Consider the following 19,941-nt stretch of genomic DNA (forward strand, 5'->3'; position numbering starts at 1 on the left):
CTAGTGGCAGGAGTGTGCAGCTGGTGCTTTTCTGATTGAAGACTGCTGGAACAAGGCTCAGTTTTGAGCTTTTTTATTGGTTAATTGTTATTTTTTAAAAAAAAGTTCTAGCTTGTTTTTCCGCCTTTCCTGTTACTAGAGTAGCTCAGATACAGACTTCTGTATTCAGGACTGTATTGTAGTTTCTGAGTTCCCCAGACCTTTTTGTGATAGAGGGAAGCCTCTCAGCTTATCAGTGGGAGTAGTAAGCACTAGGTAGCCTATCTACCAAAAGAGGAGTGGTTTCTAGCTCCCTTTCACCTTTCTGCTTTAAAAGCCAGTGTTTGCATGGGTTTGCATGCCGTGCAGTGCCACTAAGCTAGGGTAAACTATTACCGGTGCCAGAAAGTCTGCTCTTCAATTTTTTCCTTTAAATCTTGTTAGTTCTCTTCTCTCTTGCATTTAACTTGCTTATTCGCCTAGCACTTCATTTGGTTTCTTGTAGCAATTACTGTAGCACACATAAGTGCTAACAGCACTAAACGTCCTATAAGCAAACAGCTCCAGTACTTATTAATAATGACCATCCCTCCTGGCATGTCTAAAGGTCAGTTCCCTGTGCTTTCTCCTACTAACCTGGTGAACTTGAGCATTCTGAAGCAGTGTAGCAACTGCCTCATGTATACAGTCAAACCTCTCCTCTTACCTCCCAACACTCAGTCTTCTGAGAGATGCACTTATATATCCAAACTAGAAGACATGCCCTCTCCAGCCAAGACTGGAATAGCTGGTCAAGAGAACATCAACATCTGCACCACACCACATGGAGCACATAGCCCTCCAAAGCACTGACCATCACAGCTCTCACATAAAAACACAAACCACGCACCCACCCTCATGGAGGCTCTCAATAGAAATCTACCCAAACAGCAGATACCTATAAATCAGAAATGCACTCAACCACAACACAGCACAAATCACAAGACAAATAGCTCACCTACACAGTGTGCCCCTCAACCTAAGCCCCTAAGGCAAAACAGCTTGCCCAATACACTAATCGTAGATGACTTGATAGTGAGGCACACTGATGTCCCACTCACTAGGTTGAATAAGGAGAAGGTAACAGTCAGCTGTCTGTTGAGTGCCAGGATCTGACACAAAACACACGCACTCAGGTCACTCCACAGCAAGTACAAGTATGACTCTGTCATTGCCCATGTGGATGTGAATGACTTGAGACATACCTCCATAGATTACATGAAAAGAGACATGGAGGAGCTCTCGGATTATGTGGCCCAAGCGGGTATGATCCTAACCCTGAGCAGCATCCTACTTTTGCTCAGAATTATACAGCAGGACAAGTAAAATATGATTGACTTCAACAATTGGCTAAGCTTCTGGTGTCATTCTAAGGGGATCCAGTATTTGTCTACTTGGGATGACATGACCGACAGACCTCGATGCTTTGCCAGAGATGGCCTGCATCTGCCACTCCTAGGTTTACGGATACTGGGCAATGCACTTGCCACTCCTATAGAGCCTTTTTAGGTGGTGTTCCAAAGACCAAATTATCACCATAACAGTTATAAATAAATGCAATCTGAGGGTCATCCTGCTCAATGCTAGAAGTCTGAATCTCAAGATGCATTCACTCAAAGCACTCCTCAAAATGGAGAACATTGACACTTGTGCTGTAACGGAGACCTGGTTTAAAGCAGCAGAAAGCACCCCTGTGCTACCAGGCTATAACTCATTCCACAGCTTTCGGCCCCAGAAAATGGACCAATGCTCCAAAGGCAGTGCCATCTCCATCTCCATATTCATAAAGGATATGCACACCTTCAGGCTAGTAGCCCAGCATAACACATCAGAGATACTTCATGTACAACTAACAGTGGGTAAGATGGCAATTCAAGTTGTAGCCTGCTATAGGTTCCCAACCATGTTGCAAAACTCTCATTCCATGTTCCTAAGCACCCTGGAAATTATTAGGGTCCAACCCAACACTCTCATACTGGGTGACTTCAACTAACCCTCCATCAACTGCAAAAACTACTCATGCACCAGTACAGTTGCCCAGCGCTTCCTGGAATTCATTAATTCCAATGCTCTGGATCAGCTCATTCTTACCCCCACTAGAGGAAGCAAAATCCTTGACCTGGTTATTACTAACATGGGGAACCATTGCTCAACATCAATAGTCAATTCTTCCCTAGTTAGATCCGACCACAAACTAATTACCATGGAAATCCACATCTCACCCACACCACCAGCAAAGGTAACCACCATGAAAAACTTCTCAAAGCTGACTTTGGGCTCCTAAAAACACAGGTGGCTAACTTCACGGCACACATGCAAATGGAAAATAGGTGCATAACTGCCAAATAATACACCAATGCACTGTACAAACATGTACATAAATGTATGGAAATAGCCATACCCAACAGAACCAAGATGCTCTCCTCCAAAAAAAGGAAGCCAATCTTGTAGTCACCTGTCATTAACAAACTCTACAACAGGAGGAAAAAACTGTTGCAGGAAAAGATAAAGTCCCAAGACTGGAAAAATTCCCTTATTAGCCTTAACAAAAAGTTGAGATCCCTCATCAAAACCTCTAAAGCTAGCTATGAAGGCAGAATTACATCAGACACTAAAAACAACCACAAATCCTTCTACAGTTATATCAAGAACCTCTGTGGCCATATCCAGATTGGCTCTGAGTTACTATACAATGGTACCTCCTATACTGAGCCAACAGATATTGCCAACATACTGGCCGACAGATTCAGTGCCAACATTACCCCCCTCACCCCTCTAAAGGAACAATCACAATACCAGAAGAATGCCAGGCACCCAGCATTACTGCAGCACATGTTAAAGCTGCATTGCCCAAAGCCAAGAATACAGCTTCCATGGGACCCAACAATATCCCTGGCTGTGTTCTACATGAACTACAAAGTGAACTGGCACCACACCTGTGTGTCCTGTTCAATCACAGCCTCACCTCAGGCTTTGCCCCTAGAGAATGGCACACTGCTACAGTCATCCCTCTCCATAAAGGGGGAGTGACTACAGACCCTGAGAATTATCGCCCCATTAGCCTGATGAGTCTGATATGTAATACTATGGCGCACATCATCATGGACCTAATTAACAAGGATACAGGGAATCTCCAAACTCTGGATCCCAAGCAATTTGGTTTTCTGAAGGGTAGATCATGCCTGCTCAACCTGGTTGACTTCTTTGAGTCAGTCACCAGAGCTGTGGATGAGGACAAGGCAGTTCATACAGCCTACCTCGATCTGGCCAAGGCCTTTGATACCATTCCCTACTCAGGAATTATTGATAGACTCACCAAACTAGGCATCAACCCCTATATCACTAGGCGTGTTGCAAATTGCTCACAGATAGAAGCCACAATGTGAAAGAAGCAGACTCCAATTCAGACTGCCGATCAGTCATGAGTTAAGTCCCACAGAGATCAGTCCTGGGTCCTCTCCTGTCTGGCATCCACTTTTCAGAAGTTCAGGCTAACATGGAGGGACTCTGGCTGACCAAGTTCACTGGCGATTGCAAGCTGGGAGCCATTATTAACTCCCCAAGTGATGTAGACATCCTACAGAAAGGCATCACTGAGACCATCGACTGATGTTGAAACCATGGTCTTAAGTTTAATGCCAAGAAATGGGTCATCATTCCCTTTGGGAAAAACTCAGTTCCCACTAATTACCACATTGATGGTAGCCCACTGAACACTGAAGGCATTATAAGAGATTTGGGGACACAGGTTGACAGCAACCTCTCCTTCGACCACCACATTGCCACTGTGGTTAGAAAGCCCTTCTATGTGGCACATCTCATTACCAAGGGTTTTGCATCCAGGAAGAAAGAGGTCATCATCTCTCTCTACTCTTCCCTCATTAGATCAATCATCGAGTATAATGCCGCATTTGGCATGTACCTCACTAAACACCTGAAACAGCTGGAAAGGCCACAAAAGTACCTCAAGTAGAGGATCCTAGGCCTTAAACACAATGCCCTACATGGACAGACTCAAAAAACTCCAGCTTTTCTCTGTCTCATATCATCTATTAAGTGTCGATCTCTGCTTGAATTACAAAGCCGTGTCTGACCCAGCCCTATTAGAAATGTTACACGTAAAGAAATCCCAATCCCTCCACACCACATACTCCAGGGAGCTCAAACTCATTACCACACACAATAGAACATGCTGGAGGGACAGATTCATAACCCAGAGAATGCCCATGCTCTGGAATAGACTTCTCATACATGTCAAGCAGTGCACCTCACTGAACCTTTTCAAGAGAAATCTTGATGAGTGGATGGGAAATAGAAAGATCACCCCGGGATCACCCTGGTGGCTCTACTTGATAGAGGCACTGGGAACTAACGGCAGCATGATGCCAGGGCACTTCTGTGGACTTGGCTTGTAAATGTTCCAGGGCCATTGGCCTAGTAAACACCTATGAACCTATATAAATATAACGTACTTGTATTTTTAAGAATGCATAGTACCCTTAGTTCATATAGCTCTCAGCTCACTTTAGGAAAAAAACTATAATGGTAACAGCATAGAACAATGTAAAATGAAAAGAAAATGTCAACTTCAGTAAAAAGTATAATTACGGTTAAAATAAGTATGTACATGAGAAGCAGAATGAATGTAACTATTTATGTACTGGCTAAGACAAGAACGGCAACAAGATGGGAAGTTTTGCTGTTGTGTGTAAAATTAAGCTAATTAAAAAAACATCAACTAAGAATAAAACAGAAAACTGTTCAGAAAGAGTTATTCCGGAGTTTGGTGACAGCTATGGCAAGTATTGAATCAGACTGGTAAGTAAAATTCTCAGTACATGAAACCTAGTAAGGTTAAAGGGTGGCACAGTAGCACAATGGCACAGCATGTAGCATTGTCTCCCCATAGCAACAGGTTCTCAGCTTCAATTCTCAGCTGGGGTGCCATCTCTGTGGAGTCTGTATGTCGTCCCTGTGCTCACTTAGGTTTTCTCCAGGGTGTTCAGTTTCTACCCGCATTCCAAAGACATGCAGTAGGTGTATTGGATATCTAAACTGGTCATAACTGTTTGTGCGGACGGTCTGAGTACAGGAATAACAACCCTGTCCCATATAAAAGGCCAGAATTTCTTTATGAAAATAGCATCAAAGACCAATATCCTTGTTCTTGTCCCTTTGTGCCAGTCAATGGCATTATGGGCAGAAGAGACAGAGAGTGATACAGGGGCTAATGTTACCATAATACCATGTGGTACTTAAAAATACATCTGGAGGTGTGCACAGTTATATGAAGAAGAAATAGAAATATAAAGCTCTGCAGGCAAACTCATATGTAAATACCTGCATCAGTGGCATAGAGGGATAAAGCTCTGACTGTGGCTCACATGACCTGAGCTTGATTAGTGCTGTTGTTGCTTGATGATGCAGACAGGTAGGAAAGCCATGCTCATTCCGATGGGGGAGGCACTGCACATGCCTAGGGTCACATGTTTGTAGACTAGATTTTCTTGGAGTGGCCAGAAAAACACCACATGGTGCCTTTTCTGGCTGGAGGAATCCTGATGCCATCAGACTTTTACAGGAGTAGGAGTTGGCACAGGGCTGACACTTGACACATGTCTAACCAAAATACATCATTGGGTGCTCACAAAGCTTAAGGCTTAAAGTTAAATAAAAATGAATGATCCCCTGATGAATACTATAATGATGGTTCCTTTCAGTCTGACTTGAGAGTAAAAGAGACAGCGGCAGATAAGGAGCTATTAATTGGCTGGCAGCAGGGGCAAAATTGCACAAAAAAATCAAATGCAAAGGAAGATTCCTAGCAATGACTGAGAGGACGGTTGCACAAATATGAGTTTTGGATCAGTGTGCTGAAATGTCCATATACGAATAATTGGCTCAACAGAGCTGCAGTATGCAAGTTGGGGCCTTTTGCCAAAATAAATGAAATTAAAGAGAGTGTGCTTGGAGAAGCTGGTCTGCTTAACTATGACTCCGAAAAAATAAAGTCACTCCATATAACTAGACTGCTTGCAGAATGGTGTCATTTTCAATACTCTCTAAATGGCAGGCAAAACTCAAGTGCACCTAAACATTTGCTGTTTTCAAAATTGGAACCAAACATAGTGAATGGTGTACACCATTATTTCTGGCTATTAACATAATAGCAATATGAAAATATGTGTCATTTTGAAAATAAATAAATGATCCAGTCATGAGGGAGAGGTTTATGCTATCTACCCTTGAAGATATTGCCCCTAAGCTGGCTGAAATGCCTTCAGCAAAATTAAACAAATGGAGAAATCTGCTCCAGTGTTTATGTACCATTAGGGTTACCACCTCTCCCTCTTTGCGAGGGACAGTCCCACTTTGGGCAGTTGTGTCCTGTGGAAAAAACTAAAAAATGGCAAATATCCTGAGATTTTAAGACAAAACATATCTCTTAAGTTTTCTTTAATAGTTGCATAAAATGGTTATTTTGCATCTGGAACACATAGATATTATATAAAATAGCATAAGCAACTCAAATGCTACAAAGCTAAACTTTTATTTTGGCAAAAAGTGAAGTTCTGTCCTTTGCACTGACCATGGGTATGTTTTGTCCTGCAAACTCTCAATTTCTACAAAAAATGTCCCACTTTGGGCATTTGAAAAGGTGGTAACCCTACGTACCATGGTATCACAAAACCAACAGGTTTGAGCCCTGACGTCAGTAGTTATGAACTAGGTGTTGTTTTACCTCAGATGGCTGGACAATCATAAAACCCATTGCTTGTTGCACCAATATGCTAACTGATATGGTTATTTTATTTATTGATTTTACATTTGGTTACTGGGAAAGTCTGACTGAACATGGGTCCTTTTTCAACAGAGACCTGAGGAGAAAAGTTCCACAATTAACATTTGCACACCCAATAATAATCTTCAATTTGAATTCACACAGTAGACCATATCAATGACAAGTAGCATTATTTAACATATGACATAAAATTATATAATAGCAGCAGCAATTTAAAATATCAGTTTCAACAGAAAGTAGTTGCTACATTTTAGCAGCTGTCATTAAGTACAGCAAGGGTAAGATACAGGTAGGTATAATCATAAGAGATGTGAGGAGAGATTAAGTATGGGGTGAAGGTGTGATTGCTGAGTAAAGTAATAAGGAGATAGAGTGAGAGAAGGGAGGGGGTCCTAGTATTAAAATAGAGTGAGAGAAGGGAGGGGTCCTAGTATTAACATGCACTGTAGCAGTTGCAGGGCTATGAGTTCAACAAATGTGATTTTAAGAACTTTTTAAATTAATGTATTAGGGTTGCCACCTATCATTGTGGCTAAAACTGGAGTAAGGCTGCACCCCTCACATAACCTGTAACCCCGCCCATTCCTGCCCAGTCTGCCACCCATTTTCCACCCATTTTGTGATGTCAATGTGATGTCAGCAGGTGGAAACACCCTCTTTTTCCATTCCTGATGCCTGCTTTCAGCTAGTTTGCTATGCTTTTCAGTAAAAAAGCATAGCAAATCAGCAGATTTAGCAAACTCCGAAAGTCTGTTTCTGGAAAAAAACAGATAAGTGGAAACCCTATAATATATGAAAGCTATAGCTGTCATGAGAGGGGGAAGTTTATTCCATTGTTTGGCTATTGTGTTAGAGAAGAGGGATGAACCAGCAGCATTATTATCTTTAGTTACTTTGAGGAGAAGTTTGTTAGTGGAGAGGGGTTTTCTGATATAGGAGTATGGAATTATCAGATCTTGTAGTGATGGGGTTTTCTCAGGTTGATATATAATATTTTATGTGACAGGGTAAGTTGATTATATAGAAGTAGGTGAGGAAGTTCAAGCCAATTGAGTTGTTTGGGAGCTAGACAGTGATGTAATCTGTAAGAGCTGTTAGTAGAGAATTTGGTGATTTTATTATAGCAGGCTTCTAGTTTGGTTAAGTCAGATTTTCTAAGGTTGGTGAGGATTGGAGAGGCATATATTAGTGTAGAGATGAGATATGTGTATGCAATAGTGGCTCGAGCAGTGTTTATGAACTGTTTGTTTCTATATAGGGTACCTAGTTTTTTATGGGGTCTATATCACATAGTCGAAGTTTTATAATTTCGAACACGGAATGTTCGAACCATTCCATTCAAAGTTATGAAACTTCGACTACGGATAAAAGAAAAAAGAAGTAAAAACAAAATAAACTGTTGTAAGCAGGGAGGCAAGCCCCCTTGCACCCCCCACACCCCCCACGCACCCCGCTACTTAAATATACCAACTCCAAGATCGTACCACATTGAAATGAATGGAAACCTCCCCTTACGGAGATTTCCATTTAAATGCTCGAACTTGTACAAGTACGAACTTATGGTCTCGACCATATGGGGTTTGAACTTGTACAAGTTCGACTATGTAATATGAACCCTTTTATATGGATTTTCTTTATGGTGAGAGAGAGAGAGAGAGATACGGATATTGAATTTCATGTTACAGTCAGTCACAACCCCAAGAAGTTTTGTGTGGGTAACAGGAGAAATGATACTTTTGTTATTGGATAAAATGTTAAATGAGAGGTCAGGATTGGTATGCTGTTTAGGTTGGAAGATGATAAGTTTTATTTTGTTTGGGTTGAGTATTAGCTGGTGGTTAGTGAGCCAAGATTTGACAGAGAGAAAAGAAGCTTGAGTTTGCTGGTGTAGTTCCTAGAGGGAAGAGGAGGCACAGATTAATGTAGAGCCATCTGAGTATTAGATGACTGAGGAGTAGAAAGTAGAGGTATAAAGCTTATTGGTGAATTCAGTAAATAACAGAGGCCCAAGAACAGAGTCTTGTGGAACCCCTATTGTTATTGGGAGCAGAAGTGATAGTTCCTGGTGCCATTTAACTGCTTGCTGTCTTCCTGTTAGGTAACTATGAAACCATGCGATAGTGGAATGGCTAAGATTTAGTTTTGATAGAACTTTTATAAGCTTGTTATGAGGAACCATATCAACGACCTTGGAAAGGTCTAGGAAGATGGCTGAAATGTATTTACCATCATTTCTATGCCAACTATCTATGTGAGTGATTGACATGAGTGCAGTGGTTGTGCTATGGTAAGGCCTGAATCCATGTTGAGTGTTAGCAGTTTTCTGTGCATTGAGGTGTTCCATAATTTGTATGTGAATACACCTTTCCAGTATTTTTGAGAGGGGAGACAGTATAGCTATGGGGCAGTAATTTGTTAATTATTTTGAGTTGCCCCCTTTATGAAGGGGAATAATATGAGAGACCTTCTAGAGGTCAGGGACTAGTTTTTTGGAGATGGAGCGGTTGATGAGGATGGTTACTGGATATGCTATTACGTCAGTGTTAATTTTTAAAAATTCATCTGGGAGTTCATCTGTAGCCAGTGTGGTTGGTTTTAGCAATTTGAGTAATATTTTAATCAAGTTTACAGTGACAGGTTAAAAGGTAAAGCTGTTTTCATTAGTAAGGTATTTGTGTTTTTCACTGCAGTCAGGGGAGTACAGATAAAAGATATCCACATATAGAAAAAAATTGCATTGTAAATGCATGGACATGTGAGAAGTTCTCAAGACACTTAATGGGGCTACAGACTTTCCTTATCCAGACTGATTTCCGATCATTTGTTTTCTGATTAATTCATATGATTTTTACAAAAGAACACAAACATGCCAAGTGTCACTTTTACTTATGAGACTCAGATGGTTCAATGCCAGAGTGAGCCATGTACCTGGAAAGCAACTAAATGTGGTTAGCATGCTATCAAGAAACCCAATACCTATAAAAAGTTGACCCAATACCTGACAGACACAATTTAATATTGAAGATTTGCCTGCATTTGTGCAGAGCACTGACAAATCAATCAGTAACTACTAAAAGGCCTGACAAACTAAAACAAACCATCAAGCATGAGAATGCACCACAGATGTTCTTTAAATATGTAAATAATGACTGTCTGAAATGACGGACATGGACAATGTATCTGATGTACAAATACTATACATTCAGAGCACAATGGTCTGAAAATAATAGGTACAAAGACAAAATTGTTGCAACTTCTTCACAATGAGCTGAAATGAGCAAACAAATACATAGAGAAAATGAAGGGCCGAGTAAGGTTCATAGGTTACTACTATGCTAGCTGCCCTTGCAAGCCATTTTTAAACCTAGCCAGTTTCTCATTTTGTGCTCACGGTAAGTATCTCATTTGGTTAGAAAGCAGCCTTAACTATCCCATGCTTGATAGCTATATCCATCCCACCTAGACAGTTTCTCATTTTGTGCTCACAGTAAGGTATCTCATTTGGTTAGAAAACAGCCTTAACTGTCCCATGGTTGATAGTTATATCCATCCATCCATCCATCCATTCATCCATCCATCCATCCATCCATCCATCCATCCATCCATCCATCCATCCATCCATCCACAACCATGGGGTCATGGTGCCACTTCAACAGAAACAATCATCTAGACTACAGTAGTTCTCCCACACTACACACTTACCTGCACACTAGTACTTATGGCTAGTTGTTCAATCAACCTATTGCATGCCTTTAGAATGTTGTAGAAAACTGGAGCACCTGGCGGAAACTCATGCAAACACAAGGAGGACATGCAGACTCCACACAGAAGGCACCCCAGTCCAGATTTGAATCAGGGAAACTCTTGCTGTGAGGTGACAACACTAACTGCTGTGCCACTGTACCACCCAAGTTTGTCATATATATTACCCCTAATGAGAATAACTAGGATCACACCATAGGTAATTTGAGGGGATACATGCATGGATTAAAGCATTTAGGAGCTGCCTCTGTCCATTAGTAGTACAGGGAGCAGTCCTGGGGTAAATTTTCTGTTTCCCATTCTTAGATCCAAGTTGTGCTTGAATATGGACAGGGATTAAATTTGTTTTATGTGGAAGGGGATTCTGTTCCAGAGCAATGGTATCCTCTTTGAGATATACCAGTCCCACCAAACCATAATGCTGATGTTGCAGAAGAGGTTTAGATCCCTAGACTGAATATTTTTGATGCTATCTGACAGGTTAATGTGCAGTAAATCCATCAGTATTCGGTCAGAGGATGCCTTATACGCCAGACGCAGTTCACCTCTTAGCAGTCTGTAGGATGTCAAGTACAGTGACAGGGCTTTGTATCCTTTTAGCAAGGTGTCTCTCTGGGCATACCAGTTGTTGCATGTCCCTGCATGTATCTGGACAGATACACGCTAAAGGGAGCATTATATTTAGTGATTATGCGGGTTGAGTAAAGGTGTGGCAAAAGAAGAAAATATCAGTATTACAGCCTGATATTGAGAAGTACATTGAAGAGCTTCTGTTAATGTGCCAATCTGTGAAATGCATAAACCATCCAGAGAAGAGAACCATTGCTACCAGCTCCATTACTACAAGTGCATGGCAAAGTATAGCTGTAGATTTATGTGAGTTCAAAAGTACTCTTGAGATATATAAATTGTAAATGTACTGGCAATGATGAGCCAACAACTTATTTCTGGTACTGAAAGCAGTACTTAAAGAGAACAAAAATACAGAATAGCCCTCTTCACACTCCAACAGTGGCAAGAGCAAACTCTAGTAATCCCTGCACCCTCACATAGGCAGGTTTACATCCCAATGACTGCTTTTCAAGGTATGTGGGTCTTTGTGTGTAATAAATTAAATGGGTTGTTTTGTAGGATATGGAAATACGGTTCTAGAATGCATGGACAACCAAAATTCCTGAACTGAGTTCTCTAATTGTGCAATACATTATCTTTCAGTGGGATGTGCTTGTCAGACCTCTTCCCTCCTGATAGGGCTATCCTCATGGGTGAGCTGCTCTCTCTAATGCCACTGCTGGTGTGTCTGTTTATAGGAATGCAACATTTATGCATTTGTGACTTTTACCACATTACATTATTTTCATATATCTTCATTTTAACCATTAACATCACTATCTTCTCACCTGTTCACTTCATTGTAGCTGTGAATCGAACCGGACAGCTAACCTACTTTATTGGTTTACTAAATGCTTCTGATCTGTAAAACTTGAACATCAGTCTAGATTATGTCTGGTTCATGCAATATTAAGGAATTCATTTTTTTATTCTGAAATGGCGATATCTTCTCTCTGTAATTGCAACTGCAGCACTAAGGCTGTGTGATCTGTGGGGGGGGGGGGGATAATATCAATGCCCTCCACTGAACACACATGTTTTTTTTGATAACATCTAGTAGTAGAGCTTACAGGTTGATCATTTCCATGGGGTAGTGAAAGTGACTTTGCCTACGAGAAAATCAACTAACTACTGATTTCCATTGATTAGCATGTTACCTTTTATGCACACCTATGTTTTCTACTGAAGAACTGGTTCTGACTCTTGAGGAGTCTAATGTAAGATCTGGATGTCCATCTAATACCAGTAACATGCCACTTTGGACAAGTAAGGCAAGAGAGTTCAGTGAGCCCACTGTATTGTGGGGAGAGGTGCTTTAGGAGAATACTAAGCACTTGGTTAAGGTAGAAGTTGTGAATATTGTAACAGGGATAAAAGAACTGGAATTGGGATCTTTAGAAAAGAGTTGGAGCAAATTGCATTGCAAAAAGTGGCAACTGTGGGAAGAATACATGCAGACTAATGTTTTGGAAAATGAATGGGTTTTAAAGTAGGCTAGACTTGAATGAGCCATGTAATGATCGAATAACAATAACCATATCAAAGGTTATATGTAAAGTATAATGTTTACAATTGAACATATGTCAGTATGGTTTGTTTTAATTTATATAAATTTATGATTGCCTATGTCATAAGTGATAATTTAATAAAGATGTTTCTTATTAAAAAAAAGCTTGGTTTCCAACATATTGGCTTCTTCCAGCTGCTTCTGGTTATTTTAGTTTTATTTGTTCTTCATGTTCTCAAGCTTGAAAGTATATCTGCCAATATTTGTCATGTTTGTCATAGTTTGCAATCTTCTCTTGAGCTTTAACCAGTTGTGTATATAATGCTCACTCTAGGGGAGATGTGAGGATATTGCATGCATCCTGTGTTTGTTGTGAGGGTTTTTCTCTTTTCTTATCTCAGCGGTTTCTACCAGGATTTTTGGCACTAATTGTGTTAGTCTATCCAGCTTTGCATTTAGTTTCATAGCTGATTGGAGAGCTGGTATTCCACTCATGTTGTTTCCAGACATATTCAAAGCTAAAGAATGCTGTTTGGGTAGGTGACAAAATGTTGCTGTTTGATTAATATCTTTACTAACAATCTACACTCTGCCTGCAGCACCTCATCTCTGATCCAATATGCTGATGATTCTACTCGTATTACCCTCTCTGACAACCCTACTAACCTTGTCTCTCTCTTACACAGTCTTCTTTTAACAACACAGAACACTGGCTAATTAACAACCAGCTCATCCTTAACCAAGAGAAAACTAAGCTTCTTCTTTGACTGCCAAAATCTATGGCTAATTTCAAAACTTCCTTCACTCTCACTTCCCTAGACAACACTATCATGCATGCAGATACCCATACCAAACTTTTAGGAATGACAATCAACGATCAAGTAAAATTCAACCTTCATATCCAACATTCCATCTAAAAGACCAACCAAAAACTTGGCATTTTGTATAGAAACAAAAAAAATCTTATCCATCACCTCAAGGACTATACTAGTTCAAGCTTACCTCCTCCCCTGCCTACTCTGTGCTTCCCCTATATTTACTCACCTCCAATCTGATCTTTTAACCAAACTTGAGCAATCATACAACCAGATAGCCAGATTTGCCTGTAACTTCTCCTACAGATCCCATCAATGCCTTGCCCTTAAACAACTACATTGGCTCAAATACCCTCAACTTCTACAACTTTCTCAGCTACAGATGACACATTCACTACTTTACAAACCTACAAACGTAGCCTCATGATGTCTCCTTAGCACTGATCAACAGGTACTTAACACCTGCAGGCCTAACAAAACTATAGGTAAATTACTTTAGAAATGCTCTTATAGGTTCATAGGTTCATTGGTTCATACTAGGCTATCTGCCCTAGGGCATTTATAAGCCTAGCCAGAGTGTGTTTGGCTTTCGCCACCCATTTTAAATTAATTTTGCTATGCCCTTTTTCGAGGTTAGTATACTGTGCCTCTGTCTAACAGTGACATAGAAGTGATACCCAGGGTAAACCTACGATCTCCCATCCACTCATCAAGATTCCTCTTGAAGAGAGTCAATGAGGGACTCTGCCTAACCTGGACTGGGATTTTATTCCAGAGTGAAGGGAGCCTCTGAGTTATGAATCTGTCCCTCCAGCATGTCCCATTTATTCATTTATTTCAGTGCTGAGGTTCAAGTCTCTCAAGCATGTAGCGCGATGGGATTTGGATTTTCTGAGGTGCAGCATGTCCATTAATTCCGGGTTGGACATTGGTTTATACGTCAGTCACAGATCACCTCTGAGCAGGCGATATGCCACTGAGTAGAGCTGGTGTTTCTTTAACTGGGAAGCATATGGCATCAGTTTGAGCCCTTTGATCCTCTTGGTGAGGTACTTTTGGGGTCTTTCCAGGTGCTGCAGGTGTCTGGTAAGGTACATCCCAAAAGGGGCATTGTACTCAATTATGGGCCTGATGGGGGATGAGTAAAGAGGCACAATGACCTCCCCTGATCTAGATGTGAATCCCTTCATGATTAGGTGGGCTATACAAAATGTTCTTCTAACCACTTTGGCCACGTGGTTGTCAAATGAGAGATTGCTATCAACTTGGGTACCCAGGTCCCTAATTACTTCTTCTGTACTTAATGGATTACCACCTATGTGGTAATTTGTGGGTACTTTGTTTTTGCCAAAGGGGATGACTATACACGTTTTGGCGTTTAGCTTGAGGCCATGGCTCTGGCACCAGTTGTTTGTTTCTATGAGGCCCTTTTGGAGGATGCTTGTGTCGGCTGGAGAGTCAATTATGGTGCCCAGTTTGCAGTCATCCGCGAACTTGGTCAGCCACAGTCCTTCCGTGTTGGCCTGTACCTCCGAGAAATATATACCGAACGAGAGAGGTCCCCGGACTGAGCCTTGTGGGATGCCACTTGTAACTGGTTTGGAGTCTGACATGGCTCCAGCAATTCTAACCATGTGGGTTCTGTCCTTGAGCCAGTTTGCAACCCATCTAGTGACACAGGGGTTTATATTTAAGCTGGTGAGCTTATCTATAATGCCCGAGTGGGGTATTGTATCGAAGGCTTTTGCAAGGTCCAGGTAGGCTGTGTGGACCACCTTCCCCTCATCAATGGCCTTTGTGACTGTTTCAAAGAAATCGACCAGGTTTAAGAGGCAGGATCTGCCCTTAACAAAGCCGAACTGGGTAGGATCCAGTGTCTGTAGGTCTCCAATATCTTTATTTATGAGGTCCATGATGATCCTTTCCATAGCTTTGCAGACCAAGCTAGTCAGGCTTATGGGGCGATACTTTCCAGGATCCGTTGAGGCACCACCTTTGTGGAGAGCGACCACTGTTGCTGTACGCCACTCTTTGGGTACATATCCTGTAGTAAGGCTGAGATTGAACAGTAGTTTTATGTTTGGGTTTAGCTCTTCTTGGAGTTCATGTAGGATGCAGCCCGGGACACCGTCTGGTCCCATTGATGCTGTGATTTTTGCTTTGGAGAGGGCGGCTCTTACCTGAGCATCTGAGATGTCAGGGGGGAAGCACTCTGCTGGGATAGATATTTGCCCTTTTGGTGGGGGCGGGAGAAGTTTGCACTGAACCTGTCAGCTAGGATGTTGGCAATGTCTGTGGGTTCGTGTATTTTTGTCATTTTGGACTAATTCTGAGCATATCTGGGAATTCCCACCCAGGTTCCTAACATAACTAAAGAAAGCCTTGTGATTATCCTTAGTGTCCAGTGCAATTTTTCTCTCAAAGCTGGCCTTAGACGATTTTATGAGTGCCCGTAGGTTTTTGCTAATACTGATCAGAGATGTCTTCCCTTTTTGGGATTTTGCTCTATCATGTAGTAGCTTCCTCCTTCTATTGAATAGTTTGTTTATGGCTGGGGTCCACCAGACAGGACGTCTGCCTTTGGAGGATTGGGTCTTGGTTTTATTTGGGATTGCATGATCCATGCATTCCTGAAGGTGTTCATAGAATGTGTTTATAAAGGATTCTGCGGTCTGGGCCGTATATTCCACAGGCCCGGGGGCTTTGAAGGATTCCACCTTGGTTTTGAGGAGTGTGAAATTTGCTTTAGAGAAGTTTTTCACTGTGGTTTTCTGGGCAGTGGGTGGGGTCAGGATGTGAATATCCAGTGAGATTAGTTTATGGTCTGATCTTACCAGTGAGGGATACACTTCTGGTCTGGAGCATAGAGTCCCCATGTTGGTGATGATCAGGTCCAGTATGTTTTCCCCTCTTGTGGGAGTGGTAACAAGTTGTTCCATAGCATTTGAGTTTATAAATTCTAGGACCCTTTGGGCTAGGGTGTTGGAGCTAGAGTAATGCTCCCAGTCTATGTTTGGGTAGTTGAAGTCACCCAATATAATGGTGTTTGGAGAGACCTTCATATTTTCCAGTGTTCTCAGGAAGGCCGAGTGGGGTTCCTGGGTTTGGGAGGGTGGTCTGTAGCAGGCTATAAACTGGAAGGCAGTTTTACCCACTGTTAGTTGCACATGGATAGTCTCTGATGCTTCGTGCTGTGCCACCAACCTGGAGGTGTGGGTATCTTTGACAAATATTGATACTCCCCCTCCTTTTGTGGTTCGGTCCAAGTTTTGGGGCCGAAAAGCATGCTATGAGGTATAACCTGGAAGTGCTGTGGTGCTCTTGGGAGCCTTGAACCAGGTTTCTGTTACTGCACAGTTATCGATGTTCTCCATGCTAAGGAGAGTTTCGAGTGCATGCATCTTGAGGTTTAGACTTCTGGCGTTGAGTAGCATTACTCTTAGTTTCTTATCCCTTGTGATACCTATGGAGGTGGATTTGTCTTTTGAGCCTTGCCTAAAAAAGACACTATGGGGGTAGCAAGAGCCTTTGCCAATATCTGAAAGCCCAGGGGTGACAGGTGCAAGCTGTCCCTAGTGAAGTATCGTGGCTTGTCGAGCATGTCATCCCAGGCTGACAGGCATTGGATCCCCTTTGAATGACACCAATACTTAAGCCAATTGTTGAAATTGATCATCTTGTCTTCATACTGTGGCATCATTCTTGGTGAGGGTAAGATGCTACTCAAGGTCAGGGTCATACCGGCCTGGGCTACATGCTCAGGGAGCTCCTCTATGTCTCTTTTCATGTAGTCCAGGGAGGTATGTCTCAGGTCATTCACACCAGCATGGACAATGACTGAGTCATATTTGTACTTGCCTTGGAGTGACCTGAGTGCTTGTGTTATTTGGCGGATCCTAGCACCCAACAGGCAGCTCACCGTGATCTTCTCCTTGTTCAGCCTGGTGAGCGGGACGTCAGTGTGCCTGATGATAGAGTCACCTATTACAAGTGCATCAGGTGTGTTGTTTAGCCTTAAGGGCTGTGACTGTTCAGCACACTGGCTTTATGAGCTATGTGTTGCACGTGTTTTGTTTTGGGATAGTGGTTGCTTGGGTGTCTGGTTTGGAGGTCTCTGCTGCTTAGGCAGATTTTTATTTAGAGCTTCTGAGTATGTTTTTGTGTGTTTATGTGTTTGGTTTGCTGTTGTGGTAGGTCTATGTGAGACTGGAATTGTAGTGAGTGTGGTCTCCTTCTCCTCTTGACTGGTTACACCAGTACTGAGTTGAGAGAGCTTAGCCTCCAGTTTGGCTATATGGTTGCATCACTCACATGTGTTGGAATTTGTTGGGAGGAGGAGAGGGTTGTCTGTGTACATGAGGCAGTTGTAACATTGCCTCAAGATTCCCAGATTCACCAGCTGGACCGGAGAGGAGATTGACAACTGACCTTTGGACATGCTAGAATAGTATTGGGAATTCCTTTATAATTGAAAAAAAGGGCCAATGGGGAACAAGGTACTCAAGGGGAGTTTGTGAGGGTGTAGTGCTTTTAATTTTCTAGTGCTGACTTAGTGAGCAAATGCCCGGTAACTTAAATGCAATGTGTTACAGGTAACTTAAATGCAAAAATGTGGAACAAACTCAAACGTGGAACAAACTCAAATGTGGAACAAACTCCCTATCAATTTACATTCCATCCAATCTTCCTCTCTGTTCACAAAAGAATTGAAGAGCTGCATTGCAAACTCTCCCTCCTGCACCTGTCACCACCCTATCTAAATTTTACCCACCCAATCTCTTCTGAGCATGTCAAGTACTCCTTTCCTGACACAAATATATCTCTTATTAATATCAGCACTGTGGACCCTCTGCTGAACCGCTATGTAATGTTTCCACATACACTTATTCTTTCTCTTCCTTTACTATATTTACTCACCCCTTTCTCTCAACGGCATTATCTTACTCTTTGTACTCTTCACCCCTTTATTATTATTATTTTCTTTCTTCCATGCTATACAATATTTTTCTCCCTCTCTAGCAACATGGTCTATTTTTAGAATCTGTTTTGTAAGTGCTTTGTTGTCTGATGACATACTGTAAACTTACAATTTTTATTTATTTTGTTAATGTTCATTATTGTATTAATATTCTGTTGCCTTGTACATGTACATGTACTTGTATATGTACACTAATATATGTACTTATCTATCTAAATTCTCAATACTGCTATGTAAACTCTGTTGTTTGTTTTGTGTGTGGAGCTTTTCTCCTCGAGTCTCCACTGAAAGTGGGCTACCAGTCCAGTGGACTAACCCGGTTATCAAAAGACGAATAAAATAAATAAATAAAATAGCAGCTTCTGGCTTTTCACATAAAACACATATCCTATTGTGATAATCTCAGGATATTAAAGACTTCTAGTTGAAGTAAATATTGAAAGGATAGAATAGATTGGTCAGAGCAATAGAAAAATGCTGCTTACAACATATTTGCTGGGCCACCCTCCTTGTAGAAATAGAAAGCTGAGAACAGAGGAACTCAGTGCAGGATGCATCATGATAACGGGAACAGTAACATATTGTGGCATGGGGGGGCAGCAGGGGGAGTAGCATAGCATGCAGATCATACACAGTACTAAATGCAATACAGGTCACACTGGTGCACCACTCTGTGCAGCCAGTAAAGGTACACAACCTGAACTGCACACAGCATCTAATAGCAAAGTTGGTGGTGGGGCTTATATAGCATATGCCACAGGGTGTGAACCTCAGGCTTTGTTTAGGTCATAGCATGAGTTGTGGTGTCTCCTCCAGCAGTCACATTATCAGACTAATGGATTTTTCAGATCCCGAAGAAAGTACCTCAGTGGACAATTTCATAGTTATGCTCAGGTCAAAGGGACATATCTACAGCTACAGAAATTCAGCATGACCAAATTACCTTAAGACAGATTTTACAATGTCTAGGGATAGGCCTGACATGACACAAGGTCTATAATCCATATCCTCCTATCAAGAGGAAACTATACACCACTGATGAAGCCTAAAGCAGTTCCTCTATACAACTCTTCCATGTAGGGTTCTCTTTGAGTCTGTACTCCTGCTCAGAACACCATTGAATTTCCTTGTGCATTTGAGGTAGAAACACCCAACATGTTTTCGGTAAGTGGGAGAAAGCACACAGAGACACTGGGAGGACATGCAAACTCCACACAGGAATTGGGTGGAGGTCAGGATCATACAGTGGATGGTGTGCTAGGAAGGCAAAAGCCTTAACCATTATACTGACAAACTCTTACTTTGCTACTGCTCATGAATTGCTCCTTATGTATTTTGAAATGAAATACTGAGGAAAAGATATTAATTAATGCAGGACTGCATGGATAAGGCAATCCCAAGCAAAACAAAGACTCTTTGTACCAAAGGCAAGCATCCAGTCTGGTGG

Source organism: Protopterus annectens, chromosome 4.part1 (assembly GCF_019279795.1).
Source record: "Protopterus annectens isolate FY-2018-M chromosome 4.part1, PAN1.0, whole genome shotgun sequence".
Lineage (NCBI taxonomy): Eukaryota > Metazoa > Chordata > Ceratodontiformes > Protopteridae > Protopterus > Protopterus annectens.